Source organism: Austrofundulus limnaeus, unplaced genomic scaffold, assembly GCF_001266775.1.
Source record: "Austrofundulus limnaeus strain Quisiro unplaced genomic scaffold, Austrofundulus_limnaeus-1.0 Scaffold516, whole genome shotgun sequence".
In the NCBI taxonomy this organism is placed as follows: domain Eukaryota; kingdom Metazoa; phylum Chordata; class Actinopteri; order Cyprinodontiformes; family Rivulidae; genus Austrofundulus; species Austrofundulus limnaeus.
The window spans coordinates 256,099-263,724 of record NW_013952918.1 but is presented as its reverse complement, the minus strand read 5'-3'; the positions used below and the strand labels follow the sequence as shown (position 1 = coordinate 263,724).

Genomic DNA, 7,626 nt, shown 5'->3' with positions numbered 1-7,626 from the left:
GAGTGTGTATGTATGTCTGTGCGTATATAGTAGCCATGTATGTATGTATATCTTTATATATGGGTATGTGTATATATTTGTATATGCCATCCATGTATTTATTCATTTATTTTTCAGGTGAGCGGACAGATGTTGGGTGTGTGGTCCTGTTTTCTTGGTGGATATTTAATATACTTCTAATCTCTATTTCAATCTTTCTAATTACTTCTCTCTGTTTTTCTCTCTTTCTCTATTTCTCTTCACTTTAAAACAAGTCACTGATGATGAAGAAATAAATAAACTAATAATATTTGGTTTCGTTTTCTACTGAAGTGACAAAGAAAAAAAGAAAAACTCGTAAACTTTCTCTGTTTTAACATCTTTTAACCACAGGGATTTTTWAACTTAAGTGTGAATATAAATATCATATTGTGTTTAAAGTTGCTCACATTTATCCCATCTGCATGTTAAATAAAAATGAATATAGAGGGTTTATTTGTGAGGCACCTGCATCTGTTTTAAACCTTTTAATTCTGAAGAACAAATTGATGAAAATGAACAATTTCTGGTCATTATTTCACACACACACAAAAAAGCATCTTCTTCACAGCTATATCCTCCTCTCCACCTGTGTCCTCTGTCCTCACTCCATGCCTCCATGTCCATAAATGCATCCATTTTTCCTTATTGTCTCTAACTGTTCCTCCTCTGGACATGTCCAAACCATCTCAGTCTGATCTCTCTAACTTTATCTCTCAGTCCTTCAGCCTGTGCTGTCTGATGATCTCATTCCTGATCTTGTCACTCAAGGAGAACCTCAACATCTTCATTTTTGTCTCCTGTCTTTTTGTCTCTGACAGAAATGTTTGTTTTATATTTTCTCTCAGACTTGTAATAAAGGGAGCAGGCCTTCAGCAGAACACTTAATCTTTCAGCTCGGATCTCAAGCTGACAGGGAGCCAATGGGAGCGCGCAGCCACACGAGCCTGCAGCCTAGCGCCCGGTGCGCCGCGCGCTCATTGGCCAGCCGCAGGGAACTCGGGGACGTGCCACACGAGCCGCTCGCGTGCAGCCTCGCTGSCATAAATACGAGCTGAAGCGTGAATAACGGGTCTGTCCCGAACCGTGCGGTCTGACAGGAGAGGCCGGGATCTCTTCTTCTCGTGCTCGCGCTTGGTTTTGAACGGGAAAATGCCCGCCGGGACTTTGGAACGAACGTCTCCGTCCGCAGCTGCTCCGGCCGGGGACTCCACGCCGGAGAAACCTCGGACCGTGTCGGAGAACAGGAAGGTAAACTTTCTGAACATTCTAACTGAAGATGTTGCACCTTCTGTGGAATGATAGAAACTACGTCCACGCGCCTTTTGTTTTGATCTTTTTATCCTTTATATATTTTTTCTCATTCAAGTCCTCCAAACCCATCATGGAGAAGCGGCGGCGCGCGCGCATCAATGAGAGTCTGGGGCAGCTGAAGAGCCTGATCCTGGAGGCGCTGAGGAAAGATGTAAGAGCAGCTGACAGCAGTAAATACTGACTGACTGACTGACTGACTGACTGACTGACTGACTGACTGACTGACAGAGCTCCACAAATTGATCCAAACTCCTCTTTTTACTCCTAAGAGCTCCAGACACTCCAAACTGGAAAAGGCGGATATTCTTGAGATGACGGTGAAGCACCTGAGAAACCTGCAGAGACTCCAGGTGTCAGGTGTGTAAACCCTGGGGACTCCCACTAATATCTCTGCATTAAGACAAGTCTGTTGGTCATTAATACCAGCTGCCAAATGGCTCCGTTTCAGTCAGAATTACAGTCGGAGTAGCTGAGAGTCACTCACAACACAGCCTCTGATGGCTAACACATAAAATTAATTTAAGGTTTCARATTGGCGGCTCAGTTGGTAGAGCTGATGCCTCTCAGCAATAAGGTCACATGGTTCAAATCCTGGCCCGGGGACCTTTCTGGATAGAGTTTGCATGCTCTCTCCGTGCATGTGTGGGTTCTCTCCGGGCACTCCGGCTTCCTCCCACCGACCAAAAACATGACTGTTAGGTTAAATTATAATTCTAAATTGTCCCTAGGTGTGAGTGAGAGAGTGAATGGTTGTTTGTCTCGTTTGTCTCTATGTGTGGCCCTGTTATGGGCTTGCGACTTGTCCAGGGTGTACCCTGCTCCTCGCACTGTGACTGCTGGATATGGGCACCAATGATTCAYTTCTGTCATTTCTCAACAAAAGAAGATTTTTGTTTACAATTCTAACAAGAGAGATGGTGGGCAATGTATAGCAAATACAAATACAATTATTTATACAATTTAATACAATTATCAAATTATTTATTCAGAAAAATGTTTTTATATTTCTCTTTTTCTAACATGGACATATGTGTGCATGTGTGTAAAATGGTGTACGTGTGTACGTTTGTATACACGTGTGTACATTTGTATACACGTGTGTACATTTGTATACACGTGTGTATGTGTTTTAAGCATACATATGTATGTACACGTGTATATGTGTGTGATTGTGTGCATGTGTGGGTGCATGAGTGTGTGTGTGTGCATGTGTGTGTGTGTGTGTGCATGAGTGTGTGTGTAAGTGTGTGCATGTGTGTGTGCATGAGTGTGTACATGTGGGCACGTTTTTGCTACATCATGGGAAACATTTTCCAGAAAAAGGCAGTCTCATGGAGACCAAATGTGCATTGTGGGGACCAATGCCTGGTCCCCACAGGTACAGATGCTAATTATGGGTGGGGGGTTAGGTTTAGGACCAAGGTGTGAAAAGAGTTTAGGTTGGTTTTAGAGTCAGGTAGGTACCTGTGAGGTTAATTTTATGGTAAATAGTCAGGGTTAGGCAATAAAATTACCAGAAAATGAATGGAAGTCAATGCACTGTCCCAAGAGGGATATAAAAACAAACCTGTGTGTGTGCATGAGTGTGTGCWTGTGTGTGGACCCTCCTAAACCTGTCTGATTGTGTCTCGTCCTGCAGCTGCTGTGAACACGGACCCAGCTGTCCTGACTAAGTACAGAGCTGGGTTCAGTGAGTGTGTGGGAGAGGTCACTCGCTTCCTATCCACCTGTGAAGGGGTCAACACAGAGCTGAGGACACGTCTTCTCAGCCACCTGGCTGCCTGCGTGACCCAGATCCGTTCTGTGAACTTCCATGGATTTCATCCTGGTGCTCTGGGACAGACTGCCACACAYATACCAGCGGTTTCAGCCCCTCAGGCGTCGCTGACGAACAGCTCCCAGCTCTARGCTGCCCCAGAAGCAGTGAAGGTGTTCGGCGGCTTCCAGGTGGTGCCTTCACCGGACGGACAGTTTGCTTTTCTTGTTCCCAGTGCAGCACTCACACCTTTGACTGCACAAAACTTCCACCATATGTCAGCCGTGGCACCTGCTGTCACTTCAGACTCTGTGTGGAGGCCGTGGTAGGAGCTGCTCAGAGAAAACCGTGAGAACAAAAAGACTGTGAAACAAACCATTGTACATTTTGTAAACATTTTAGAAAACTCTGTTAGGAACATTTATATGTGAAATTAGATCATCTTGGCGACTTTTCTTGCTGTATTTTCTATTTTTATATATCCTGGGCCTATAAAAAACCATTGACCAGTTGAAAAGCACTGCATTTTCTAAGATGAATAAAATATTTTTTGATAAAGTGATACCATGTGACTTTTACAACCGTTTCAGAGATAACTGAAAAGAGAGAAGATGTGTTTGACTTCAGACACACGTCTCTCTGTCCTGAGTGTCTTGTCTACCCTTGATTATCTCGCAAGTGAAAATATTTTTTCTGACAAAAATTCATATTTATTGAAGTAAATATAAGCCTGTGTGCAGCCTGCAGACACTCACAACCTGCAGTCTAAATTACACTAAACAAAGAAAATAGTCATCTTCTGACTGGGATWAATAGATAGATACAAACTTTAAACATACAAATAAAAAATGAGTGCAAATGCAGCTTGTGCCTTAAATTCCAACATCCAATAATGTCTAAATCACTTACAATCATTTGTGACTTTCTTTACTGATATTCAAAGTCTGTGGATAAGGGTTTTGGTGAGTCTGAGGATCTAAGAGGAAATCAGAAGAGATAAAGAGACACCCTGGGTAAAGGAAGACAAATGTGCCCATACAGAAACTCGAAACAGTAAAAAATAATAATAACTTGAAAAGTTTAGATATCTCAAARGTTAGTGAGACGTCACACAATGTTGAACATTCTGTGATAAAATCTTTAAAAAATCACACAAACCTTAACTGTCATTGTATAAAAACTCTGAAATATATAAAAATACATTTTTAGCCACAAAAAGTCCAACTTTCTGTGACTTGTTTAATCTGAATAATGTTTCTACAGATCCATAAAGACGGCTTGGTTTTCTTACTCGTCCAGCCAAATATACCCATTTTGTGCAGAGGAAATTTTTGTAAATTTCTTCTACAATGTGATTAAGTCAGAGCACACCATTTCCAATCGAGCCACGGGTTTGGAGAATTTTTTTTATGATTTGTTTTCCAAAGCTGCTGGGCGAATAGCAAGTTCAAAATCATAACAAATACGAATCGCAGGTGAATAAAGACTGTTTTCTGATCAGTTATCTCTATAGCTAAATTATTGTTTCAGCAACTCTGCTGGTTACATCTGAGGAAACTGATACAGATATTAGAAGAACAAAACGACCATTGCTTCCAAAATGTAGTTATCTTTTCTAAAACTGCTAGAGGAATAAAACTGAGTCAAAATTGAGTCAAAAACAGTTTTAGCCACTAAATGGTAATCTAATGCTTTTAAACTTGTGTAACGACTCAACGATCAGTTAAAATAGTAAAGACAGTTTTATATTTTATTGCCAGCTGATGTTTCAGGTTTATTTGTTTTTCTAAATCCCRATTTCTTTTTAGTATAGGTGCATATCTGTCAGTCCTGAGGTCACACTCCCAGCACAACACAATAACAGGGTCTCACTTTGARAGCATCCACACATCTCAGCAGAGATAACAAACTCAGCACAAACTCAGCAGTCATGATTTCTGAGCTGAGTTTGTAGGGTCAGATAAAACCTGATACACAGTGAAGACTGTTAGTAAACTGCTTGTATATGTAGTAAATGGTAAATGGTAAATGGRACTGAACTTATAGAGCGCTTTTCAAGTCCCTCCGGACCCCCAAAGCGCTTTACACTAACAGACATTCATCCATTCACACTCACATTCACACACTGATGATGGCAAACTACACTGTAGCCACAGCTGCCCTGGGGCACACTGACAGAGGTGGGGCTGCCATGCATCGGCGCCACCGGACCCTCTGACCACCATCAGTAGGCAAGGTGGGTGAAGTGTCTTGCCCAAGGACACAACGACTGAGTAGTGTCTTACTAAAAACCCATAAACGCATCAAACTTTGAATTTCTGTATTAGTCTAATTGAAATAAAAACAGCTTACATCTCTGTTCAGTCTGTGATGGTAAAGAGAACTAAAGGATAAAAACAGAGCTCCCCTCCTATCAGAACATCCTTTGAGAAGACCCTCCGGAWCACTAAAACAAGAACGGGCCCCTCTGTGGCTCAATGGCTTCTCTCTTTGTGACCCTCTCAATCTTCATAAAGGGCCGTCCACTTGTTTATCCAGGAAAAGGTTTAATGGCTGGGAGGGGGGAGGACCACGCTGTCACTTTAAACCACGCTAAAGAAGGCTTATTGTTGGTCCCCCAAGGTCCTGGGCCTGAAGGCTTCTCTGAACACTCRCTAGACCACACTGTCCTCTTCAGAGAGCTGTGAAGTGCTGACAGGTTGCTTATATGTAAACCTATGTGAAGCTTGGAAAGGAGCAGTTTCAGCAGATGAGGCTTGCGTCAYAACCGTCGGTCTGTTTCGTCCCCTCCCAAATCAAACCCCCGAAGGATGCAGCGGTTTGTTAAACACCGTAAAGCAGGGCATGGAACATGAAGTTGGGTGGTACCTTGCGCTCCATGATTGATGACCTCTTCCCACAATCAGACAGGTTCRCCCTCTGATGCACTGGAAGCCCCTTTTTGGTGAATCGCCTCAGTGGGGTTGTTATGGTGCTGGGTGGGGGTGGGAGCTGTCAGCAGTGCTTCTCAACACGTCTAATGAATAGATTATGCAGTCAATATCAATGGTGAATAAACAATACTCTTTGTCCCTTCAGACCAGCTCAGCCATTTGGATTTAGCTTGTTGTTTTAGAACAAGCCAACGACACAGACGTGGAAGAGACGCTTCCGGATGTGAATTTACAATTAGACAGACGGGATAAAACTTGAAAGAGGAAAATTTATCTTGTAGAAGCCACACAGAGAGATGATAATGTGTTAAAACAGTGACCCTGTTTCTTCTCCACAAGTCTTTTAATAAAGTGTGTTGAGAGGAGGTGGAGGTCTTAAAGGGACAGCYTGGGAATTTTTGAAGTAATGCTCTGTCAAATAGTTATCAGCAAGTAATGCATGACATCGATATGTAGAAAAGGGTAAGAGTTTTAGTCCAGGTTAGGCTAATGGCTAGCCAAATGAGGGTCCATTTTTAGTTGCTTTGAATGCTTATAAAACAGTTCTTTCTCAAAAACAACAAACAAGTGTGATAGAACATTACGTTAGCTGTCCATTCTTATCCTCCTTGACCTAAGTGCTGCCTTCGACACAATCTCTCATTCTATCCTCCTCAACAGACTAACCTCCAATGGCATCTCAGATACTCCATTAGACTGGTTCAAATCATATCGCTCTGACRGCACTCAATTCATTCAGCTTAAATCCTCAGTCTTCCCTGTTTCCACTGGTGTGCCCCAAGGCCCTGTACTTGGAACCCTCCTCTTCATCACTTACAAGGGTTAGACAGTGAAACACCTGTRWTTTTAGGGTGTATTCAGACCAGGAAAGTACTTTGGGCCACTTGTTTGYTCCGGACAAAAAGTGGACTTTATTCTTTTCATTTGGTGTGGTTTGCYTTCACARTGTGRTTTTTTGCAAATGAACCATAACTTGTAAACAAAGTCATGTGGGTGACGATCATTGCTCCCACTGGACAGAAAGGACGGGGGCGGGACTGAGCACACAGACCCAGAGGAAAACATGGAAGTCCTGCATGCTGCGGTTCTGATGTGCACATTTTTGCTGATAGTACAACTGCAATAGCATTTAAAATGTCAGAAGCAGCTAATTTAATGGTAGTTTTGTGAWGATATTCTAATTTTGGAGCGACTTCAGTAAATGTGTCCCGCAACCCAAAGAAGACGAGGTGCGCTGCATGTTCTGACCCACTCTATGCTGGCTACGCAGGAGACGACGAAACAGGTATGATTTCAGTTTATTTAGCTCAGCAACGGTGGCCTGTGAAGTCCAAAAAGGCGCATGCTGTTGGTTCGGTTAGAATCCGGTCTGTGTTCACACCAGAAGCYAACTGAAGCTAACCGCACCAGAGTTRGTTTGGAAGCGACCCGAGACCACCTGAAAAAGCGGGTCTCGGTCCGGTTGTTTGATCACCAGAGTTTGCATGAGTGTATTCACACCTGCATAAAAGGTCTGGACCAATGCTGGAAACGAACTCTGGTTCATTTAAAGTGGGGCAAATTGTCAGTTCTGAATACGGACCTTAGTGRGGGAGGTTTTATGMC

The 7,626-nt window shown here is 42.8% G+C and overlaps 1 pseudogene; it reads left to right on the top strand.

Moving 5' to 3' along the window:
* The first annotated feature begins 989 nt into the window (after nucleotides 1-989).
* On the top strand, nucleotides 990-3,650 carry LOC106530397 (transcription factor HES-1-B-like; annotated as a pseudogene).
* The last annotated feature ends 3,976 nt before the right edge of the window (nucleotides 3,651-7,626 follow it).